This window comes from Microcaecilia unicolor, chromosome 9 (genome assembly GCF_901765095.1).
Source record: "Microcaecilia unicolor chromosome 9, aMicUni1.1, whole genome shotgun sequence".
NCBI classification, from domain to species: domain Eukaryota; kingdom Metazoa; phylum Chordata; class Amphibia; order Gymnophiona; family Siphonopidae; genus Microcaecilia; species Microcaecilia unicolor.
Window position 1 is genome coordinate 99,780,632 of NC_044039.1, and position 26,488 is coordinate 99,807,119.

General features: G+C 44.8%; 1 long non-coding RNA gene across 1 annotated transcript; it reads right to left on the reverse strand.

Moving 5' to 3' along the window:
* Positions 1-680: 680 nt before the first annotated feature.
* Positions 681-25,090, reverse strand: LOC115477157. Its single transcript, XR_003943285.1, has 3 exons — positions 24,958-25,090; positions 13,074-13,080; positions 681-691 (listed from the first exon to the last, which is right to left on the reverse strand). It is a non-coding gene; the product is annotated as an uncharacterized LOC115477157 (long non-coding RNA).
* Between the last annotated feature and the right edge of the window lie 1,398 nt (positions 25,091-26,488).

Consider the following 26,488-nt stretch of genomic DNA (forward strand, 5'->3'; position numbering starts at 1 on the left):
TGTCACCTGGAAAGGAACATCGTGCAAAACAACCTACACCCTCCCCCCCATCCCCGCCGCCGCTCCCGCCCCCCTCCGTATCGGGCCCCCTGCACTGATCTGACAGCGCCTCTCACCTCTGAGAGAGTGAATGTGCGAGTGTGTGTGTGTGAAAGAGAGAGAGTGAGTCTGGGTGCGAGTGTGTCTGTGAGAGAGAGAGTGTGTGTGTGAGAATGAGAGTGTGTGCAAGTGCGTATGTGAGACACAGTGTGAGAGAGTGTGTGTTTCACACAGATACAGTGTGTGCGAGAGAGAGAGAGAGAGAGTGTGAGACACAGACTCTCTGTGAGACTGAGTGTATGAGACCAAGAGAGTGTGTGAGTGACTGTGTGACACATAGAGCGTGAATGTGATACAGTGTGTGTGAGAGACAGTGTGTGAGAGTGAGAGAAAGACATTGATTGTGAGAGAGAGAGAGAGCGTGTGTGAGAGAGTGTGTGTGTGACAGAGATACCTCCCCCCCCTCTCTGGTGTCAGGCCCCCCCTCCCTTCCTCTCTCTTGTGTCAGGCCCCCCCTCTCTCTCTCCGGTGTATGAGCATTACTGTGCAGGACGCTGAGCTCTGGCTGTGCTTCAAGGAACTGACCAATCCTATTTAATAGAATGCACCTCCAACATTCTGAAGCCGAGAAACCTCGTGTGGTTGGTCACTTCTGCTTGCGACGAACCCGGAAGTACGTGATGTCAATTCAGGAGATGGATACAGAGAGCAGGAATGCCTCAGCCATGCAGTCAGCTTCAGAATGTTGGAGGTGTGTTTTATTATATAGGACTAGTATAAAAGGCCCGTTTTGGTAGGCAATGAAACAGGCGCTAGCAAGGTAATCCCCCCCTCAGCGTCCTTCCTGTCTCCTCTGCCCCCCCTGCAGCCACCCATCTGGTCTCAGGACCCCTCCCCACCAACCTTACTCTGCCCCTGCAGCCACACATGTGCAGCAGCCCTCCTCTCTCCCCTGCTCCCCCTGCAGCCACCCATGTCCAGCGACTCTCCTCTCCCCTGCCCCCCTGCAGCCACCCATGTCCAATGACCCTCCTCTCCTTTCCCCTTGCCCCCCTGTAGCCACCCATGTCCAGCGACTCTCCTCTCCCCTGCCCCCCCTACAGCCACCCATGTCCAGCAACCCTCCTCTCCCCCTGCCCCCCTGCAGCCACCCATGTCCAGCGACCCTCCTCTCCCCTGCCCCCCTGCAGCCACCCATGTCCAATGACCCTCCTCTCCTTTCCCCTTGCCCCCCTGTAGCCACCCATGTCCAGCAACCCACCTCTCTCCCCTGCCCCCCCTGCAGCCACCCATGTCCAGTGACCCTCCTCTCCCCTGCCCCCCCTGCAGCATCCCTTTTGTCTCCCCTGCCCTCAACTGCAGCCACCCATCTGGTCTCAGGACCCCCTCCCCACCTCCCTCTTCCCTGCCCCCCCTGCAGGCATCCATGTCCAGTGACCCTCCTCTCTCCCTGCAGCCACCAATGTCCAGCGACCCTCCCATCCCCCTGCCCCCCTCCAGCCACCCATGTCCAGCGACCCTCCCCTCCCCCTCAGCGCATCACCCAAACCCTTACCCCCCCCCCCCAGTGCATCACCCAAGCCCCTACTCCCCCCTTGGGCACATCAACCCCCTCGCCACCCACAGCCGCCAATACTAACGCTGTCCAGCCGCTGCTGCGTCTCCTGTTGAGCAGCAGCGGCCGGTACAAAAAGAAAAAAGCCAAAAAAAGATTTTAAACCTGAAACACGGCTCCGTAGACAGCCATCTGGCATTGGCTGGCATCTCTGCAGCCGCTCCTCCTCTCCCCTCTGACATCGCTGCGCTCCTCTGGGGTCTTCCTGCAGGGGCAGTGACGTGGAGGGGAGAGGAGGAGCGGCTGCAGTGAGGACAGCCAATGCCAGATGGCTGTCTACGGAGCCGCATTTCAGGTTAAAAATCTTTTTTTGGCTTTTTTTTTTTTGTACCGGCCGCTGCTGCTCCACAGGAGAAGCAGCAGCGGCCGGACAGCGTTAGTATTGGTGGCTGCGGGTGGCGAGGGAGTTGATGTGCCCGAGGGGGGGGTAGGGGCTTTAGTGATGCGCTGGGGGGAGGGTCTTGGGTGATGCATCGAGGGAGGGTAGGGGCTTGGGTGTTGCACCGAGGGGGGGCCCTGAGAGCTGATTGGTAGGCAGGGGAAGGAGTAGGGAAACATGCTCCGCATGTTTCCCTACTCCTCCCCCTGCCTGGCTCGCGGTTTTGCAGGGCAGGGGCTTGGGTGTTGCGCCAAGGGGGGGGGGGCACTGACAGCTGTTTCCCAGGCAGGGGGAGGAGTAGGGAAACACGCTCCGTTTGGAAGGAGCTAGAGACTATATGGCATGGGAGCTGTCTGTTATTGAATCAAGTTCTGCATGCAGATCCTCATACAGCTTCCCTATTAAAGTGAAGCGTGTACGGATAATGCAAAACTATATGGATCATACTCCCTTCCTCTGAGGAAGATGTTGCCTCTGCACTGGCTGCTGTTCCTTCTGCAATGGCTGCTTCTGCCATATCTATGGCCATGGCTGGGGCAGCTTCTGGTGTCCAGCTGTGCAGTTGCCTCTGTCCTGACACATATCTAGGTGATTTGCTGCTGCTTGAAATGCCGTTGTAGAAGTATGTAGTGCTACAGTCTTGTTCAGCTTTTATTGACTACTAGTAAAACATACCCGTTTCTGACACCAATGAAACAGGCGCTAGCAAGGTTATCCTCTGAGTTCCAGCTTGGCCCCCTCCCTCCCCCCTCCCCTCCGAGTTCCATGCCCCCTCCCTCCCTCCCTCTCCTCCCCTCCCCTATGAGTTTCATGCCCCCCTCTCCTCCGAGTTCCAGACCCCCTCACCTCCCTCTCTCCCTCCCTCTCCTCCCCTCTGAGTTCCATGCCCCCTCTCTTCTCCGAGTTCCAGGCCCCCTCACCTCCCTCCCTCTCTCTCTCTCCCCTCCAAGTGGCAGCCTGACCAGCGTTGCCCGCCCTCTTCTCCCAGTCCTCCGCCTGCTCCTCGCCTTCCTGCGTGCCAGCCTGAATTTAAAAGTTCTTACCTCGGAGCGTCGGCAGCAGTAAAAGTCGAGCAGGCACGGCGCTTCAGCCTGCCTTCCCTTCAGTCTCAGCTCTGCCTCTGGTCCCGCCCTCATTTCCTGTTTCCGGAAAGGCAGGACCAGAGGCAGAGCTGAGACTGAAAGGAAGGCAGGCTGAAGCGCCATGCCTGCTTGCCTTTTACTGCTGCCGGTGGATCCCGAGGTAAGAACTTTTCAATTCAGGACGGCACGCAGGAAGGCGAGGGGCAGGCGGAGGACTGGGAGAAGAGGACGGGCAATGCAGGTCGAGCTGCCACTCAGAGGGGAGAGAGAGAGAGAGAGGGAGGGAGGGCGTGGGGGTCTGGAACTCGGAGAAGAGGGGGGCATGGAACTCGGAGGGGAGGGGAGGAGAGGGAGGGGGGAAGGCCTGGAACTCGGAGGATGGGGGGGGTGGGAGGGGGCGATTCTCCTGCAATTGAATCCTCACCTCCAACATTCTGTGGCTGGCTGGTGCTGGTTTCCCTTTCCATTGATCCACCCTCTGACGTCATCACATTCCGACGTGAGGGTGGACCAACGGGAATTGTGTTACGAACCCAGGCATCCAGACGTAGAACGTTGGAGGTGCAAATTATTATATAGGATGATACAGTTGAAAGGTGGGGCTAGAAATGGCTTGCATCCATACCATGCTGTATATTGACAGCCTTCCCCGTAGCTTCACTTACCACCTTCTGTGGATGTGGCATTAGGGAAGCCACAAAATCTTTCCCATTGACTGTTACCAAGTGCTATTTTGCCATGTATTAACATCATTGTGATGACCTTCTTTATCTCCAGTCTCTACCTTATCTCCACCCTCTGCCCTAAGGGGTTAATAAGCACTGTTGTGTGTGCTATGTGGCTTCTTACAGCACAGTGTCATAGAGTGACAGTGTCACAAATTAACCCTTTAATGTACTTTAGTAAACAGACCCCCTAAAGTGAAATGGGAGCCTTCACTGAGTTATAAGCCACGTTTGTGCTTCCTCACTATACTGGTATAAGTAAATGCATTTTAAAAAATTGTGGGCAGCAAGGTAACTGAAGGTTATAAATGTCATATATATGAAATTGATACATGTTTATTAATATAATGGAGTATAATGGAGATCTGATATAGTTCCAGAGAAGTAGGAAGGATGTAACTAGAAAATTGTGATCAAAAGGGCACTGCCACTCTCCTACTCCTGCATTTGTGTGGATGTTGAAGATAAAACTATTATTATTCTGTTTCTTTTCCTAGTCGTCAGACTGTAATAGCTGGATGGAGATTTTGTGCTGAAAAGTTTAAGATATGTTTATATGTACAAATTTTATCTCATTTTGTTTTTATATTTGGTGACTCTGGTTAAGAGCTCTCTCCATAAGGCAGAATGTAACGGTTAATGTATTCTGACTGTGTTTTGTTGATCCTCAATAAAGACTATTGTAAAAATATTAGTTTTTCTGAAAAAGGAAAATATTGGTAGTTTAAATTTTGAAATTTAAACTAAGGGGTATGTTTACTAAGGTGTGCTACAGGTGCGTTAGTGTTTTTAACGCGTGTTAATGGTTGGCACGTGTTAAATGTTAATGCGCCCATAGGAATGTATAGGTGTGTTAGCATTTAACACACCTTAACTTTAAAGGCACGTTAAAAATGTTAACGCGCCTTAGTAAACATACTCCTCAATTTGTAAAGATATAAAAAATGTTAAAATACAAATGTATATAGAAGATATCAAACCAAATAGGATAAAACAAACATATAAAATGATTGGGACTATTAGGGAGGTTTTTTTGACCTAAGACAGAAAAATAGTTATCCACTTAAGTGCATCCTTAGGGCACGATGATTGATTGATTGATTGATTGATTGATTGATTGACTGATTAATTAATTAGAATTTATTTACTGCCTTCTTGAGGAAGTTCACCAAGGAAGTGTACAGCAAGAATGATCTGGACATAGGCAATAGACAATTGCAGCAGAAAAAAAATATTCAAATAAGAGGGTATATTATAGTATAATATGCTACTTACAATGAAGATACAATGCACAATAAAATATCTTTAAAAACTCTCTGAGGTCTTTTTTCCACAATAAGTAAGAACAGCATAGACAAACCCTTATATATTTCTCAGCCACATTGACTTGAGCTACAATGAAAGGGTGTGAGCTAAATACAAATAGATATACATTTTCATACAGTGGAGACAGTGCATGCAAATCTGCCTCATGTATATTTAATGCTGCTATCCTAACTGGTTGCTCTTGCCCTGAGCTCTGTTGAAAAGTACTGGTCTAGGTGCTTAGCGACTCTCATGATCATGCTTTGAGGGTCAAATTGGTGACCCTATTAAAAATGACCTCAGTCTGAACAAAATGAGATCATTTTCATTAGGGTCGAATTTGAGATGCACTTCAGATTTAAGCATGTTCATAATTTGGCCTCGCTTCTTATACTGCTAAAGGTAATGCTAAGGACTTCTAATTCAATCAGATGATGTGAATTAAGTGTAGCATAAAAACTGGAATGGGAATACGATTGTATCTTGAGCATCTTAGATCATGTCTTTCATGGTGATATCAAGAGGCCTCTTTCAAGCTGGGGGCCAGAGGAAGCTGGCCCTTGCTTGATGGGTAGCTGTGGGACATAGTACGGAGAGAATAAAGTAGTAAGGTTTATGTGCTTTAATAAAATCAAGCTAAGAGAAGTCATGTTACTTATCCAGTTGACCGATGTGTCTGTCTTCCAATAAGCAATAACAGCTGTGACATCGCTGAGGGAGAAAGTTCCATTTATCAGTTCAGCCTTTTAAGTTCTAAAGGGCAATTTATAAAGCAAACGTCATAGCTTTATTTCTGCAAAAAAAAAATTATGTACAAGTCTATTATGCTGATAATCACAGCAGCAGCAGCAATACATTCAAAGACAAGCTACCTCTCTGCTCAGTGGGGCACTGCTTTACAGACTCCTGGATCCCTTCACTGCCAGCCATCTCAGCTCTCAATAATGCATGCTTTAAATATGTCATATTAAAAGTGCCTTAAGCATATAAATTATCTGTTTGGCTCACAGAAAGGTTTTTAAATAGTGTGCTCCCACTTTTTGGGGTGTCTTAAGAGCACTATGTCCTGACCTCCCACTGAGCCAGGCTGAGCTGAACAGAGAGATTCAAAGTGCCAAACTCCAGACCCTGTCAGCAGGCATGCTGATGTCTCATTTAACCTGTCACACTGTGTGGCAGAGCTAGCTCCTGCATATTTTATTCTTGTTCAGGGAAGTAATAATCTTAGTAATATAGGGGGGGGGGGGGGCAGACTATTTTTGACCTAAAATCAGTTCAGTGGCTGGAAAGTTAAAGTGTAAGATTTGCTGTACACTTTGAACTTGATAAAGTCTGTGTTTCATCTGCTCCCAACACTTCTATGGTGTTTAAATTGAGCAATTTTACAAGGTGGAAGAAATTCTAGTGTGACCTCCAATCACTCTGCTGCCAATCACAATAAAAGCTACTTTAACTGTCTGTCCCTGGTTTCTCCAATAGCAGATAAATAAAATGCAGTTTCCTTCCCACTCTGGAAGCTGGCAAAGAATCCAAAATTTGATGTCAATCTATGTGCTACTGAAATAGATGCCAGAAGGATGCTAGGCTATATAGAGAGAGGAGTAACCAGCAGAAGAAAGGAGGTGTTGATGCTTCTGTACAAGTCATTGGTGAGGCCTCACTTGGAGTATTGTGTTCAGTTTTGGAGGCTGTATCTTTCTAGGGATGTAAAAAGGCTTGAAGCGGTCCAGAGGAAGAAGACAAAAATGGTATAGGGCTTGTGCCAAAAGACATATGAGACTGGAAGACTTGAATATGTATGCTCTAGAGAAAAGAAGGGACAGGGGAAATATGATACAGACATTTAAATACTTGAAATGCATTAATATAGAAACAAATATTTTACAGAGAAGGGAAAATGGTAAAACTAGAGGACATGAATTGAGGTTGCGGGGTGGTAGACTTAGGTGTAATGTTAGGAAATTCTTTTTTACAGAGAGGGTGGTTGATGCCTAGAATGTGCTTTCAAGGGAGGTGGTGGAGAAAAAAATGGTGACGGAATTCAAAAAGGCATGGGATAAATGCAGAGGATCTCTAATTAGAAAATTAATGGTATAAAAAGCAAAACATATGGCTGTATGAGTGTTTGCATGTCAAGTGGCACTTAGAGGGTAACTCTGGCTGTGAAAAACTAAGGCCAGAGCTGGGCAAGCTTGTACAGTCTGGGTTGCAAATATGGCAAACTGGTTTAGGATGGTCCTAAGCCAGGTTATGTGGAATATGACCTCAGTCTCTCAAATGTACTGTCAACGCTCTCAATAGTACTTTATTACTTAAAACTTATTAGTAACATTGAAACAGAGATAAATATAGGCAAATAAAGACAATCAGGCTTATTTTCGAAAGAGAAGGGCGCCCATCTTTCGACACAAATTGGGAGATGGGCGTCCTTCTCTCAGGGTCGCCCAAATTGGCATAATCGAAAGCTGATTTTGGGCGTCCCCAACTGCTTTCCGTTGCGGGGACGACCAAAGTTCCCGGGGGCATGTTGGAGGCATAGTGAAGGCGGGAAAGGGGCGTGCCTAACACATGGGCGTCCTCGAGCGATAATGGAAAAAAGAAGGGCATCCCTGATGAGCACTTGGCCGACTTTACTTGGCCCATTTTTTCTTACGACCAAGCCTCAAAAAGGTGCCCGAACTGACCAGATGACCACCGGAGGGAATCGGGGATGACCTCCCCTGACTCCCCCAGTGGTGACACACACACACACACACACACACACACACACACACACACACACACACACACACACACACACACACACACACACACACACACACACACACACACACACACACACACACACACACACACACACACACACACACACACACACACACACACACACACACACACACACACACACACACACACACACACACACACACACACACACACACACACACACACACACACACACACACACACACACACACACACACACACACACACACACACACACACACACACACACACACACACACACACACACACACACACACACACACACACACACACACACACCACACACACACACACACACACACACACACACACACACACACACACACACACACACACACACACACACACACACACACACACACACACACACACACACACCCAAATTTCAAGGGAGTGGAGTGGAGGCATGGCCTAGTGGTTAGAGTCCTGGTCTTGCAATTCAGAGGTGGCCAGTTCAAATCCCACTGCTGCTACTTGTGATCCAAAATCCAAATAAATAAATAAAGGGGGGTGTCAGAGACATAGCAAAGGCGTGGATGTCCTTCTCACAGAAACACCCACATTTTGGACATCCTCAACTGCCTGTCACAGGGACGAAGGCACCTAACACTTGGACGCCCTTCACCCATACTCAAAAAAAATAAAAGACCCTGACGAGCACTTGGACATTTTCACCTGGACTTGTGTTTTTTAAAGGTTGTATATGGTATTATACACGCAGCTTGTCTGCGTGTATGAAGCCGTCTTTGGCATGTGCAGAGCAGCCACATAAGTACATAAGTACATAAGTAGTGCCATACTGGGAAAGACCAAAGGTCCATCTAGCCCAGCATCCTGTCACCGACAGTGGCCAATCCAGGTCAAGGGCACCTGGCACGCTCCCCAAACGTAAAAACATTCCAGACAAGTTATACCTAAAAATGCGGAATTTTTCCAAGTCCATTTAATAGCGGTCTATGGACTTGTCCTTTAGGAATCTATCTAACCCCTTTTTAAACTCCGTCAAGCTAACCGCCCGTACCACGTTCTCCGGCAATGAATTCCAGAGTCTAATTACACGTTGGGTGAAGAAAAATTTTCTCCGATTCGTTTTAAATTTACCACACTGTAGCTTCAACTCATGCCCTCTAGTCCTAGTATTTTTGGATAGCGTGAACAGTCGCTTCACATCCACCCGATCCATTCCACTCATTCTTTTATACACTTCTATCATATCTCCCCTCAGCCGTCTCTTCTCCAAGCTGAAAAGCCCTAGCCTTCTCAGCCTCTCTTCATAGGAAAGTCGTCCCATCCCCACTATCATTTTCGTCGCCCTTCGCTGTACCTTTTCCAATTCTACTATATCTTTTTTGAGATACGGAGACCAGTACTGAACACAATACTCCAGGTGCGGTCGCACCATGGAGCGATACAACGGCATTATAACATCCGCACACCTGGACTCCATACCCTTCCTAATAACACCCAACATTCTATTCGCTTTCCTAGCCGCAGCAGCACACTGAGCAGAAGGTTTCAGCGTATCATCGACGACGACACCCAGATCCCTTTCTTGATCCGTAACTCCTAACGCGGAACCTTGCAAGACGTAGCTATAATTCGGGTTCCTCTTACCCACATGCATCACTTTGCACTTGTCAACATTGAACTTCATCTGCCACTTGCACGCCCATTCTCCCAGTCTCGCAAGGTCCTCCTGTAATCGTTCACATTCCTCCTGCGACTTGACGACCCTGAATAATTTTGTGTCATCGGCGAATTTAATTACCTCACTAGTTATTCCCATCTCTAGGTCATTTATAAATACATTAAAAAGCAACGGACCCAGCACAGACCCCTGCGGGACCCCACTAACTACCCTCCTCCACTGAGAATACTGGCCACGCAATCCTACTCTCTGCTTCCTATCTTTCAACCAGTTCTTAATCCATAATAATACCCTACCTCCGATTCCATGACTCTGCAATTTCTTCAGGAGTCTTTCGTGCGGCACTTTGTCAAACGCCTTCTGAAAATCCAGATATACAATATCAACCGGCTCCCCATTGTCCACATGTTTGCTTACCCCCTCAAAAAAATGCATTAGATTGGTGAGGCAAGACTTCCCTTCACTAAATCCGTGCTGACTTTGTCTCATCAGTCCATGTTTTTGTATATGCTCTGCAATTTTATTCTTAATAATAGCCTCCACCATCTTGCCCGGCACCGACGTCAGACTCACCGGTCTATAATTTCCCGGATCTCCTCTGGAACCTTTCTTAAAAATCGGAGTAACATTGGCTACCCTCCAGTCTTCCGGTACTACACTCGATTTTAGGGACAGATTGCATATTTCTAACAGTAGCTCCGCAAGTTCATTTTTTAGTTCTATTAATACTCTGGGATGAATACCATCAGGTCCCGGTGATTTACTACTCTTCAGCTTGCTGAACTGACCCATTACATCCTCCAAGGTTACAGAGAATTTGTTTAGTTTCTCCGACTCCCCCGCTTCAAATATTCTTTCCGGCACCGGTGTCCCCCCCAAATCCTCCTCGGTGAAGACCGAAGCAAAGAATTCATTTAATTTCTCCGCTACGGCTTTGTCCTCCTTGATCGCCCCTTTAACACCATTTTCGTCCAGCGGCCCAACCGACTCTTTGGCCGGTTTCCTGCTTTTAATGTATCTAAAAAAGTTTTTACTATGTATTTTTGCTTCCAACGCTAATTTCTTCTCAAAGTCCTTTTTTGCCCTCCTTATCTCCGCTTTGCATTTGGCTTGGCATTCCTTATGATCTATCCTGTTACTTTCAGTTGGTTCTCTTCTCCACTTTCTGAAGGATTGTTTTTTGGCTCTAATGATTTCCTTTATCTTACTGTTTAGCCACGCCGGCTGACGTTTAGTCTTTTTTCCCTTTTTTCTAATACGTGGAATATATTTGTCCTGAACCTCCAGGATGGTGTTTTTAAACAGCATCCACGCCTGATGCAAGTTTTTTACTCTGCGAGCTGCTCCTTTCAGTCTTTTTTTCACCATTTTTCTCATTTTGTCGTAATCACCTTTTCTATAGTTAAACGCTAGCGTACTTGATTTCCTAGTTTCACTTCCTTCAATGCCAATATCAAAACCGATCATATTATGATCACTGTTATCAAGCGGCCCTCGTATCGTTACCCCCTGCACTAGATCATGAGCACCACTAAGGACTAAGTCTAGTATTTTTCCTTCTCTTGTCGGCTCCTGAACTAGCTGTTCCATGAAGCTGTCCTTGATTTCATCAAGAAATCTTATGTCCCTTACGTGTACAGATGTTACATTAACCCAGTCTATATGCGGGTAATTGAAATCCCCCATTATTATTGTGTTGCCCAGTTTGTTTGCGTCTCTGATTTCCTTTAACATTTCCGCATCCGTCTGTTCGTCCTGGCCAGGCGGACGGTAGTACACTCCTATCACTATCCTTTTCCCCTTTGCACATGGAATTTCAATCCACAGTGATTCCAAGGAGTGTTTTGCTTCCTGCAGAATTTTCAATCTATTTGATTCAAGGCTCTCGTTAATATACAATGCTACCCCTCCACCAATCCGATTCACCCTATCACTACGATATAATTTGTACCCCGGTATGACAGTGTCCCACTGGTTATCCTCCTTCCACCAGGTCTCAGAGATGCCTATTATATCTAATTTTTCATTTAGTGCAATATATTCTAACTCCCCCATCTTATTTCTTAGGCTCCTGGCATTCGCATATAGACATTTCAAACTATGTTTGTTGTTCCTAAGTACATCATGCTTAGTACTTGACAGTATTAACTGGCAATCTTTTGTCTGATTTTTATTGTTATTTAAAGATACCCGATCTACTACAATCTCTTTTGCAACCTCACTATCAGGATACTCTATCTTCCCTGTTATGGTGATATCTTTGAAAGATACCTTATCCCGAACCATGCTCTTTTGAGCTTGGCTGCTGTTCACTGGCTTTCACTCCTTAGGAAGGAAATTGTGTGCAAATGAGCTAACAGCGAGCAGCTCATTTGCATGCGATTTCCTTCATGCATACCCGTTCCTTTCCGAATCGCTAAAGGATCGGTAAAGGAAAGGCTTTTTCCGTTCACTTAGTGCATCAGTTAGTCCACTGCAGTGCCCCCTAGGGTGCCCGGTTGGTGTCCTGGCATGTCAGGGGGACCAGTGCACTATGAATGCTGGCTCCTCCCACAACCAAATGAGTTGGATTTGGTCATTTCTGAGATGGGCGTCTTCGGTTTCCATTATGGCCGAAAATCGGGGCCGACCATCTCTAAGGACGACCATCTCTAAGGTCGACTTAAATTTCACATTTTGGGCATCCTCGACCGTATTATCGAAATGAAAGATGGACGCCCATCTTGTTTCAATAATACGGGTTTCCCCGCCCCTTCACCGGGACATCCTGTGAGGACGTCCTCAGGAAAACTTTGGCGCCCCTTTCGATTATGCCCCTTTTTGTCTTCTGCTGTCAATGTTTCACCACTTCAGAAGACATGGAGCCATCCAATGGAGTGAGTGTACCACTGTAACCGGTTATCATTGTTTGCCAAACACAGAAGGAGGTCTTGAAGTTTCCTCTTAGCTTAGGTATAGGATCAAAACATAAATAATATAGGATCAAAACATAAAGAAAGGCAAAAACAAGCAAGATAATGGAGATCGGTATCTAACATGCTTCTCATCTGCCAACTTGGACCAGAGCTAAGGGATTTTATACATTCAGTCACTCTGAGAAAAATATAATGGAAGTATCTAACAGGAACAAGGATCCAAGATAAGGCTGGAGTAGGATATACTGTACCTACTTGTTGTCCTTGTAGTCTGGAGGTCTGCTGACATGGAGCAGTCTTGTCTGTGTTTATAATGGGCAACAGGAAAGGTAGAACCTGGGTGGCTCCCTTGGGGCCCGGATCAATGCCAGCACTCCAACAAGCTACAGCGGATGTCTACCGAGCACTGACTGTTTTCACTGCTACTGCTTCTTCCATTTTGCCGATTGCAGATGCTGTCAGCGGCAGTGAAAATGGTGCTTTGTTAAGCCCCATTGATAGAGCTGCACCCCTACAACCCGGAAGTGATCTCATCAGTGAAGCAGCTAGTAGTGTTTGGCGGGAGGCCAGCTTTCAACGTCATTACTAGGGAGCCCACTGCTTGCAGTTTCTTCTCCATGAGAGAGAAAAAGAGCCATCCCACAGAACTGAGGTTAGTAAAAGGAACCTGTGGAAGTTTAAAAATTGTAAATTATTCCTTCTCGACTTGTTTTCCAGATACTCAACTCTTCGTTGCTGTCCTATCTCTGATAAGGACTCCATTTAATGTTTGTAATTCATGCATCTTAACCTCCATGGAGTCTAATATAGTAGTAGGTCGATTAATCTCCTGGGATTATGCAACTACTATCTCAGAAACCACTTTGATATCCCCACAAGTTTTCCAGATAATTTCAAAAGGAAAGAGTTTAGTTCATACAAGACATCCTAAAGTACCTCCAGGGTAACAATCACTGGTTTAACAATTTCCCTCAACTCATATAAGGAAACTGAATTTATCCCCACTTGATCTCCTGGAATTCCATTAATTAAATATATGATTGAAATGCTTAAAATACCTTCTCAAACCTTACCTCATTTTCCTTATTTGTGATCAATATCAAGAGTCTTGCTTCTGTTTAATAATTTTTTAATTATATATTTCTGTTTACTTATATCATAGATGTATGTTGAAATTATGTTATATCGAGAAATTACTAAGGGCTGCTTTTACAAAGCTGAAGTAGAAAGTGGACTCAAGTGTGCCCTTATGCAGGTCTTTCCTGTGTGCTAAGATCATTTCTTCCAAATTAATGGCCACACGCTAATGTTCCCATTGGTACGTGGCAATTATTAAAAATGAGCACGGACCGCTACCAGAATCTATTTTGTGGGCGGTAGGGGCTCATGCACTAATCCTGCACTAATCAGTTAGTATAAGGCAATGATGCTGTAGTAACTGATTAGCTTAGAAATGCCCACTCTGCCTCCACATATTCCTCCTCTGTGGTAAAATAAATTTTATTTTTTAGTACACAATTTGCACATGCATATTGCTAAATACCACAGGATTATTTATTTATTTATTTATTTATTTATTTATTTATTTGTTACATTTGTATCCCACATTTTCCCACCTATTTGTAGGCTCAATGTGGCTTACATAGTACCGGAGAGGCCTTTGCAGGCTCCGGTGTGAACAAATACAGGGCAGGGGCGTATCTGAGGTTCGGCGGTAGGGGGGGCAGGGGCTAGAGTGAGGGGGCACATTATAGGCCCCCCACCGCCATCAACCCCCCCTACCGCCGTCAACCCCCCCCCCACCGCCGTCAACCTCCCCCTACCACCGTTAACCCTCCCTCCCTCCCCCGCCTACCGCCGTCACCTACCCCGAGGTCCGCTTCCTCCGGCTTTTTAAAATATTGCTTCAGCTGGCGGGGGACCCCAACCCCCCGCCAGCCCAGCCGCGATCTTTAACTTTTTCATCCTCGTCGTGCAGCGCGCTGTGAAAGCTGCATGCATCTTTAGATCCAGTTGGATGGAGTCTGACGTCGCAGCACGTTGTACGTGCTGCGACGTCAGACTCCATCCAACTGGATCTAAAGATGCATGCAGCTTTCACAGCGCGCTGCATGAGGAGGATGAAAAAGTTAAAGATCGCGGCTGGGCTGGCGGGGGGTTGGGGTCCCCCGCCAGCTGAAGCAATATTTTAAAAAGCCGGAGGAAGTGGACCTCGGGGTAGGTGACGGCGGTAGGCGGGGGAGGGAGGGTTAACGGCGGTAGGGGGGGTCCGGGGCAAAATCTGCGGGGGCCCAGGCCCCTGTGGCCCCACGCAGATACGCCCCTGATACAGGGTGATGTTGTGGTAAGATCAAGTTCATGTGGCACAGCCACATTAGGGAATCGGAGAACGGAAGAGTTGTGTTATGTCCATTACGTGCTTTAGTTTGGTTGCCTCAGTCCATCCCACAGTAAGTCCTTTTCAGCTGCATTAAGCATGGGCTGCTGCTAACCACAACTTTGTAAAAGAAGCCCTAAAAAAAGAAAAAAAGAAACATCTAACAGGGCCTTGCAATTGCCAATCCTAGTGCACTTATTTCTTTATGCTATGCCAAATCAAAAGTTTGAATTCTCCAAAATCTTTCTGCTTTTCAGATTCTTCCATTTCTTAAATTCCGATTCGAGTGATCTGATTATTGTGATCTAAAATTGTGGTCTGAGATACCTCAGTCAAGGGAGAATCTCACATTTATCAGTAAGATTTTGGATCATCAGCAGAGTTTTTGATTTTGCAGTAGATTTTCTGTTCTTCATATCCTTTGTTACAGCTGGACAACACTGTTTGTCCTGCCAAGCATGCCAGTATAGAAGCAAGTTACCATTTATTGTAAAAACTTTCTTTTGAAAGCCAAAGAATACCAATAGACTTCTGAACTGAATATAACAAAATAATGTACTAAACTGAATTTTCTTTGTGGTCTTATTATATAATTATGCTGTTAGAAACAGGATACAAAACCCCCTTTCCTTGTTAATGAATAAAGAATACCGTTGCCTGAATAAAGCATTATTATCACATTTAAAATTAAATTGTCCACAAAAAAGGCTTTTAGTTTCTACTTGAGAAAATGCTAATAATGGTTTCAGAATGGTCTTTAAAAAATCTAATTATATCATTTAAAAATCGGGAGACCAAAGGCCAAAATAAATTCTTCTAAAATAAGTCAGACTTCGATTTCTTTCATTCAAAAACTAAAATCCTTTCCATTGTTGTAATTTTAATAGCAGTGAAAGAATGAGATTGTCAAAGCTCTGATTTATCACATAAGAAAGCTCATTTGATTCTTCTACAGCTTTTAATTAATCTGAGATTCTATTCATTTCATCTCACTGTCTATTCATTTCATCTCACTGGAAAGGTTCTCACATAGTCAGAGACCCCTATCTTTTCTCCAGTGACATCACTCTAAAGTCACCATGTCCATAATTCCAGGAAATGTTTTCTTTGAACATACAGGTCATGAAAAGAAACATTTACTTTCTATAAAATGTGCATATTTGCAAATATATTTGCCATGGATTTAAATGGCAGAATTTCTACTATGGATGAGCAGCCCAAACATTTTCATTTTATTTCATTTCTCATGTTTTTTTACAGCGTTGTTTGCTTAGTGTAATGTTGTTAGTCTTCATTTTCATTTAGGGACCAATGTAAATAAGAGTGAATACTCTTTTGTAGTAGTGCACACTCATTTAGAAGAATGCACACTCGCTATGCATGTGCAACTCACAAGCCGGGCTAGTACATTTGCGGCAGACGTTTATGGAACTATGTCTGCCAGTGCCATGTCTACTGACTGCTGCCAGTGCCTGTCTGCTGCTGGTACCCAGTGTCCTGCCTTCTGCCACTAAAAGTTAAGCTAGTATTCAATAACTGCAATTTGTGCACCTAAGTGCACCTAACTTTAATTGTAGAGTTGCAAACTAGTAGAATGTCCAACACAGAATGTGTTTTCTCCAAAGAGGCTATGTCAGGGGCTACAAAATAATAAATAAACAAAATTACAAACATAAGAACATATCAATTTAAAATATACAGCATAAAATTAGAAAATATAATTTTGAAAAATATAAGATACCATGGCATGTAAAAACAAAATTCAAAAACCAATAAGTATATGTACCATCATATTCATGCATATAGAACATTGATAAAAATGATAGTGTGTACTATATATAAATAAATAAATCAACTACATATGTAACTAAAATACAAAAATATGTAATAAATATCATATCATGTCTATTTAAGCACATAAAGAGATCATATTGTCTTAACAGACAAACATATGTAAGGAAGTACAAATAGGACACATACCTATACTGTGATCTTCACTGTCAAAAAAATTAAATGGTGTATTAACTATTCTCCACCATAGAAGACTACAAAAATAAAAAAAATAAAACAGTCTTCTATGGTGGCAAATTAGGCAGTAGTATAATAATGGGTGATTTCAATTATCCAATATTGGCTGGATAAATGTTACATCAGGGAGCAATAGGGAGGATGTAATAAATGACTGCTTCTTGGAGCAACTAGTCCAGGAACTGACAAGAGGGGGAGCTATTTTAGATCTAGTCCTTAGTGAAATACAGGGCATAGTAAGAAGTAATGGTGTTGGGTCGTGGGTCCGCTGGGAAACAGTGATCATAACATGATCAAATTTGAGCTAATATCTGAAGTAAAGTCACAAAGGAAATCTACTGTAGCAGTATTTAACTTTTGAAAGGGAGACTACGAAAAAATGAAGGAAACAATTAAAAAGAAGCTAAAAGAATCAGCAACAAAGGTTAGGGGTTAAATCAGGCATTGATGTTGTTTAAAAATACCATCTTGGAAGCCCAGACCAGATGCATTCCACATAATTACAAAGATGGAAAGAAGATGAATTGAGAGCCAGCATGGTTAAAAGGTGAAGTAAATGATCTTATTAAAGCCAAAAGAACATCCTTCAAAGAATGGACAAAATAAGAAGCAACATAAGCACTGGCAAGTTAGACACAAAGCACTGATAAAGAAAGCTAAAACAGAATATATAGAGAAACTTGCGACAGAGGCAAAAATTCACTAACAAAATTCTCAGGTACATCAGAAGTAGAAAGCCTATGAGAGAAATCTGTGGGGCCGATATATCATAAAAGAGTAAAAGGGGCACTCAGGGAAAACAAGGCCATAGCGAAGAAACTGAAGGAATTCTTTGCTTTGGTCTTTACGGAAGAAGATGTAAAAGATCTATCTGTACCAGAAATGGTTTTCAAGGGTGACAATGTGCAAGAACTGAAAGAAATCTCAGTGATCCAAATCGACAAATTAAAGAGTAGTAAATCACCTAGACCGGATGGCATACATCCAAAGGAACTCAAGCATGAAATTGCTGATCTGTGGAGGAGTGGCCTAGTGGTTAGTGGTGGACTTTGGTTCTGGGGAACTAGGTTCGATTCCCACTGCAGGCACAGGCAGCTCTGGGCATGTCACTTAACACTCCATTGCCCCAGGTACAAATAAATACCTGTATATAATATGTAAGCCGCATTGAACCTGCTATGAGTGGGAAAGCGCGGGGTACAAATGTAAGAAAAATAAAATAATATGTAACCTGTCATTAAAATCATCCATAGTACCTGAAGATTGAGGGTGGCCAATGTAATGCCGGTATTTAAAAAGGGTTTCAGGGGTGATCCGGGAAATTATAGACCTGTAAGCCTGATAACAGTGCCAGGTAAAATAGTGGAAACTATTATAAAGAATAAAATTACAAAACACATAAATAAATATGATTTAAGGTGACAGAGTAAGCATGGATTCAGCCAAAAGAAGTCTTGCCTCACCAATTTGCTTCATTTCTTTGAAGGTGTGAATAAACATGTCGATAAGCTGTTTGATGTAGTGTATCTAGATTTTCGAACAGCTTTTGACAAAGTCCCTCATGAGAGACTTGTGTGTGTGGCGGCGGCCAAAAAAGCAAACAGGATGTTAGGAATTATTAGAAAAGGGATGGTAAATAAGACGAAGAATACTATAATATCTCTTGAGTACTGCATTTCATTCTGGTTACCGCATCAACTGAGAAAATTAGAGTCATGGGAGAGGAGGCAATGTTCTGTTGTAGATTAGGAATTGGTTATTGGACAGAAAACAAAGAGTAGGGTTAAATGGCCATTTTTCTCAGTGGAGGAGGGTGGTAACAATGGTTATCGTATCTGGGTTTAAAAGAGGTTTGGACAAGTTCCTGGAGGAAAAGTCCATAGTCTGCTATTGAGACAGACTAGGGAACGCCTCTGCTTGCCCTGGGATTGGTAGCCTGGAATGTTGTTACTATTTGGGTTTCTGCCAGGGACATGTGACCTGGATTGGCCACTGTTGGAAGCAGGATACTGGGCTAGCTAGACCATTGGTCTGACCCAGTATGCCTATTCTTATGTTCTTATGTACCCTTAGGTGCCTATGCTGTTTACCCCCTTCTGAATACCTAACTTTTGGCAGACTATGTAGAATTAGAGGTAAGTGACTTGTTACACACAAATGTACAACAATGGTAGTTGAAGTGGAAAGTTTTGTGTTTCTATTGTGTGGCTATTTGGCTGGTCTGGGAGCCTATTATATCAAGGCATATTAGTGCCTGTCTATGATGCCTTTATAAAATAGGCTTAAAAACACATGCAGGGCAGAATTAACTCCTTGGTGGGCCCTAGGCCAGAAGCGTGTTCAGTCAGAATAGCACTGTGTATTAGTTAGCAGTGAAACAGACCAGTCTGGAAGTTTGTTGGAAGCCATTACTGCATATGGAAGTGCTTGGTCTGTTTCACTGCAAAAAAATGGCCATGTGGTAAGATAACTCTTACCGTATGGCCATGCAGTGGGAAGCACTTACCGCCACCCATTGAGGTGGTGGTAAGGGCTCCTGCGGTAACCCAGCAGTAACTGGGTAGCACGTGGCAATACACGATTACCACCAGGTTACCGTCATATTAGATAAAAATAAAGTTTCTGGAACACCGGAAATGGCACGCACTTGACTGCGCCCGAAGCGGCCACTGGCGGTAGTTCCGATTTAGCATGCAGTAAGACCACTTTGGGCTTACCGCCGCTTCATAAAACACCCCCCATAGTTAGGTGCAGACATGTCCGCTAGGCATATTATATAAGCCCACTAGGTGTATTCTATAAACCGTGCCTAAATTTAGGTGCAGTGTTCAGTATACACCTAGGTGGAAGTATTTTCAGCACCAATTTTTCAGGCATCATATATAGAATCTAGGCCTGCTATTCAGGTCCCATGCTAACTCTGACTTAGGCAACTAGCATGAGATTTAAGCTCAGTGTATTAACACCTTGTACACCCCCTGACACAAAACACAGTTAATGCGTGGTTTACCTCACACTACCCACAAAAATATTACAAAGCCTCTTAACCTGGCTTTGTGCTAATGCAGTTAAACATACTTTAAGTGCTTACTGCAGTTTAATGAAAGGGTCCCTATGTATCTTCATAAAAATCACCCCACCAAACTCACAGAAATTGCAGGTAAAATGAAGTTATACAGAAACATGAACCCAAGCAAAGCTTTCTGGCCCGATGCTCCCAGGCCCCTGCAATAATGCTGCTTGAGAAATGGCTCGGTTGCAATTATTATTCTCACAGAAAGACACAAAACTTCTATAGGAAAATTTCCTAAAGAGAGGGGAAAACTTTACAAGACAAATACTGTATCTGTCAAAGGAATAATATTAATTGATATATTTTTCATTAGCTACTTTTCTTTACACATGTATTTATTTTATTTCTGATGCATAAAAAATACTAGAATGAAATTTATTGCTTTTAATAGACCATTGAAATACATTTTGATGTCTCTTTTCATAAGGAATAATCTCAAGCAGACAGTGAATGAAAAAGTGTATAAATAATAGAGAGAAAAATTAGAAACAGACAGTGGTTAGGCACTGAAAGGAATAAAGTAAATATATTTTGTTTATTTAGGGACAATTAACATTTAATTAAAATATAAATTTTGACACACATTGGTGACATGATTGGAAAGGATTGTGTAATTTTTTTTTCATTTCTCATTTTAGATAAGTAAAAGAGCAAATACAGAAAAGAGCTCATCCAATTAATTTTGTATTAGCTTACTAAATCACTATTCAACTACACTGGCAAATTTTTATTGAGATGCAGGAGAAGGACATAGTGGATCAGATGTTTTAGCTTTCATCAGGATTTTTATTTTGCAAAGTTTAATGATGGTGTAGAAAACCTATAGTTTGAAAAAGAAACTATACATAAAAAGGGTGTGCGCAGTAAAAAAAAATTGAATCGATACCGAAAGGTAGTTTATGTGTTCATTGATAGGTGATGAATCTGTAGATTTTCAAAAAAAATTAGCCTCATAAAATCAGGTCAATCGGGGGCCCTTTTACAATGCTGCAGTACAGCTGCTGCGGCATTGGCGCATGCCCTGGCACTACCACCAGCCCACCACAGGAGGAGGTGGTAGTGCTGCCCCCATGTGCGCCACTTCCAGCATGACTGGAAATATTTTTATTTATTTTTACCACCTGGGGCTTACCCGGTGGTAATCGGGCAGCGCCATGCACTGCTTGGTTACCACCAGGTTAGCATAGAAGCCCTTAGTGCCTTCTAAATAGGAGGCAGTAAAGGCTCCCCCAGGAAATGTCCATGTGGCAAGTTTCTATTTACCACATAGTCATTTTCTTTAAAAAAAAAAAAAAAAAAAACTGCTGCGGTAAAAGGGGCCTCGGCATGGATTCAGTTCTCTTAAGTCTTGAAATCTAACAAAATCTTAATATCCTGATGCATAAACCTTGGCACACCAGCACACCCTGAAGCCTCTTTCTTTTTCTGATAATTTCTTTATGGCATACACATCAATGTATTCACAGTCAGAAGGGGTGCTTCATAGCACAGAGGCTTCATTATTCTGGGCTGAAACAATGCTTGGAGGTAGAAGTCTGAAGAAAAACAATTCTACTGCTGAGGTGGAAAACAGATGAACAGGCAGAGATAGCTCAGAAATGGATGCCTGGAACATGCTGTGCTATGTCTTATTGACAAGATATATTTTACAAGGTAAAAAACCAAGTTCTCTTCAGGGAGTTTATCAGGCCAAGTACTGACAGAAAACAAGATGGAGAAAGTTTCAAAGCTAGAACAAGAGGAAAAGCAGGCAGGGTTGCCAGGTGGAAAATTTTTTTCCAGCCTAAAGGAGCCCAAAATCCAGCCCAAAACCCGCCCAAACTCAAACCCCGCCCCTGACACCCCCGCCCCCGCGTCATCACCCCCGCCCCCGCCGTCATCAACCCCGCCCCCGCTGTCATCAGCCCCGCCTCCCCGTCACTAACCCCGCCTCCCCCGTCACTAACCCCGCCTCCCCCGTCACTAACCCCGCCTCCCACGTCACTAACCCCGCCCAGAAACGTCATTAACCCCGCCCACCGCGGCCGAAAAAAGCCGGCGAAAAAACCGCAAAAGCCGGCGAAAAAACCGCCCCGAAGCCAAAAAGGAGCCCAAAAAACCGCAACTCGCCGCGGGCAAAAATTTCCCGCGGCGGGTCGCGGAAAACCGCCCAATTGGGCATTAAAACCGCCCACCTGGCAACACTGAAAGCAGGGGGGCTCCCAAGCCCAAAGAGCATAAAGACCAATGAGACAGAGCCATCAGGTAGCAAGGCAGTCAAGCTAGGCTGAGAAGGAGAAGAGGTTCAGGCAACATTACATCAATGATAACAGTTTTTAAACAAACAGACAAGTATGTCTGCACTAGCTGTGAACTATATTACACATAATGCATTGCTCTTCTAACTTACAGACAGATTACTACTACTACTACTACTATTTAGCAGCGCTGCACAAACATTAAACACATTTCAGGAACCTACTATAACTAAGGCAAGGCTGTCAAATGACAGAACAGCATGCGACAAATCCAGATGTCAATGCCACCGCAGGGCCCCCTTTACTGCAGCTTGGTAAAAGGGCTCCTTCAATTGCTAAGGAGCCCTTTTACTAAAGGGGGTTAGCGCACTCTAGCAGGTTACCGTAGAATGCATTAAAGTGTTTTGTGGTATCTTGCCTGTTTGTGGGGTCCTTTTACCAAGCTGTGGGGAAAAGGGCCCTGTGGCAGCTGCGGGGGTCGTTTTTCTCATGCGCCAGGGCCATTTTTGCCATAACTGGTAAAAGCCCTTATAAAATGGCCATGCGATGAGAACTCTTTCTGCGTGGCCATGCAATGGGGAGCCCTTACCGCCACCCATTGAGATGGCGGTAAGGGCTCCCTTGGTAACCCAGCAATAAGTGGGCAATGTGTGTGGTGATGCCCGATTACCACCGGGTTACCACTGCACTAACCATTTCCGGGGTTTTTGTTCCCCCGGAAATGGTACACGTGTGACTTGGAACTACCGCTGGCAGCCATGTTGGGCTGGGGCAGTCCCAGAAGAGCGAGCAAATCCCCAGTTGCTCCTGAATCGCAGATTGTCAGGTTCAACTGCTACCATTTTGAATCTGACAACCTAGGATTCAGGAGCAACTGGGGATCACTCCTATGCTCCCCATGGCATCAGGAAAAGATCCAGTAGATAGGGGGATTAAAGTGGTGGGTCTCCTCGGGGGTATGGGCACTGAGGAGCCAGCATTCTTAGTAGACTGGCCACACAGACATCCCAGCAAGGCAGTGAGGCACCCTAGAAGGCACTGCAGGGCACTGCAGTAGACTTCACATAAAAATTCCCAGGTACACATCTCACCGTTACCCCCCTTATATCATATGGGGAGACTCCCAAAACACACCAAAAACCTACTCTACCCAACTATACACCACTACAATAGCCCTTATGGCTACAGGTGTATGGCAATACACACATTAGTAGGTCCAGATCTACTCCCCACTTAACCACACATATCTATCAAGTTGTAATCACACCTTTATTCCATCTTGCCTCAGTAGTGCTTGATTATCCCTCAATAGTTTCTTAGGGTAATCCACATGGCACTAACATCTTCATCGGCTTATTAATATTCTTTATAAGTGAAATTTTACAAAGTTCTTATCTTCACCACTTTACTCGGACAAAAGGGGAATATGTTGTCCGACACGCATGTTTCGCCACTAGGCTTTATCAAGGACTTCCCCCATACGCCGTCCCAGCGCCAGCTCAACCAACATGTCTAGGGTGTAACTCCCATCAAGGTGTATGGCTACAGGTGTCATCTATACAGTGAAACCTCGGTTTTCGTTGACGTCGGATTTCATCGTTTTTGGTTATCGTCGATTTTGTTTTCACAAAATTTTTGTCTCAGTTTTCGTTGGTCGCCTCAGAATTCGTCAGTAAATGCCATGTTAAATATTCATTTATTGCTAGTGATTTGAGGGTGTGCGCAGGAGGTGGATGTGTTTTACATCATGTGCGTTAATTGCATTGGCTGGCTGTTGGTGTGGAAGGCGTGAGATATTTCTAGTGCCACTCCCCCTTCCCCTTGTTCCTGTTTGCATTTGTTTAGCATTTTTGAAGGGCGGGAGCAGGAGGTGGGTGTGTTTAAGTGTGTGGGATCGTTAGAGAGGGGCTGGTGGAGGAGGTGTGTGTTGGAGATCTGTGAGGGCGGGACGGGATAGCGATTTGCGGATGTGGTGCATTGCAAGTAGTTGCTGGTTGGGGACATGCACTGGGGGGTAGGCGGAGGTAAGCGGGGCAGGGGAATCCGGAGTCCTCTTGATCGGGGCACTGATTTGCCCTTAGTAGCTTGTTGGCACTGTTACAGCCTGTTATAATATCTGAAGCGTTGTGTGACGTGCCGCATCATCATTTATATAGTAGGATTAGTATTTTTATTCATTTAAAAGAATTTAAAATAAATTGCCTCGGTTTTCGTCGTTTTCGGTTTTCGTCGATTATTTTCGGACGAATTATCGACGAAAACTGAGGTTTCACTGTATGTGGGTACAATAGATTTTTGGTGGGTTTTGGGGGGCTGACACTTTCCACCAGTGTAACAGAGTGAATTATGGGCCTGAGTCCCCTTCTCCATAGTGCACTGCACCAACCACTAAGCTACTACAGGGACCTGCTTGCGACTCTAATTGGACTGGCCATAACTTCTGAAGCTGTCATAGTAGCTGGTATGTACTGCTTCTTTCACATCTTTGGGGGGTGGTATGGGGTTCAGTGAACAGTAAGAGTGTGTCATTCCTTTATTCCTCCAGTGGTAATCTGGTCATTTAGGGCACTTTTTTTGGCTTAGTCATTATTACTACTACTACTACTTATCATTTCTATAGCGCTACTGGACGGACGCAGCGCTTTACACTTGAACATGGAGATACAGTCCCTGCTCGACAGAGCTTACAATCTAATTAGGACAGACAGACAGGACAGGTAAGGCATAAGGGTTAGGACAGACAGGACATATAAGTGATAAGAGACAGTTGAAGTGAGGATGATAAGGTGAGGGTTCTGAACGGGCGAGTAGGGGTTAGGAGTTAAAAGCAGCATCAAAAAGGTGGGTTTTTAGCTTAGATTTGAAGATGGCCAGAGATGAGGCTTGACGTACCGGCTCAGGAAATCTATTCCAGGCATATGGTGCAGCAAGATAACAGGAACGGAGTCTGGAGTTAGCGGTGGAGGAGAAGGGTGCAAATAAGAGAGATTTACCCAGCGAGCGGAGTTCCCGGGGAGGGGTGTAGGGAGAGATGAGCATGGAGAGGTACTGAGGAGCTGCAGAGTGAATTCATTTATAAGTCAGTAAGAGGAGTTTGAACTGTATACGGAAATGGATAAGGAGCCAATGAAGTGACTTGAGGAGAGGGGTAATATGAGCATAACGACACTGTCGAAATATTAGGCGTGCAGCCGAATTTTGAACAGATTGGAGAGAGATGGCTAAGTGGGAGACCTGTGAGAAGCATGTTGCAGTAGTCTAAGCGGGAGGTGATAAGAGTATGGATGAGGGTTCTGGTTGCATACTCAGAAAGGAAAGGGCGAATTTTAGTGATGTTATAGAAGAAGAAACGACAGGAAGAGAAGGAGAGGGAGGAGTCAAAGATTACCCCCAAGGTTGCATGCTGATGAGACAGGAAGGAAGAACGTGTTATCCACAGAAATAGAGAATGGGGGAGAGGAGAGGTTGGTTTAGGTGGAAAGATAAGGAGCTCAGTCTTGGTCGTGTTTAGCTTCAGATGGCGGTGAGACATCCAGGCAGCAATGTTGGACAGGTAGGCTGAAACTTTGGCCTGGATGCCTGCTGAGATTTCTGGTGCAGAGAGGTAGATCTGGGAGTCGTCGGCGTAAAGATGATACTGAAAACCATGGGATGAGATCAGAGTACCAAGCGAAGAAGTATAGATGGAGAAGAGTAGAGGTCCCAGGACAGATCCCTGAGGTATGCCAACAGACAGCGGGATAGAAGAAGAGGAGGATCCACCAGAGTGTACACTAAAAGTACGTCTGGAGAGGTAAGAAGAAAACCAGGAAAGAACAGAGCCTTGAAATCCAAGTGAGGATAGCGTATCAAGGCGTAGGCTGTGATTGACTGTGTCAAAAGCAGCAGATAGATCAAGAAGGATGAGGCAGTGGCGTAGCCAAGGGTGGGCCCGGGTGGGCCCAGGCCCACCCAGTAGCAGTACACCTTTGATGTGGCTGGCAGAGATCCCCAAGCCCCATCAGCCGAAAACTCCCAACAACTGTTCCTCCCGCATACCTTGTAAATAGCAGATCTTTACCTGCAGCGAGCAGCGACTATTACATACTGCTCGCACCGGCGCCACAGCCTTCCCTCTGATGTATTCCTGCCTATGCGGAAACAGGAAGTTGCATCGGAGAGAAGGCTGTGGGGCCAACATGAGCAGTGTGTATTAGTTGCTGCTCGCTGAAAGTGAAAAACTGCTATTTAAAAGGTATACGGGGGAGGGGGGATGTTTGAGAGACCATCCTGCTTATA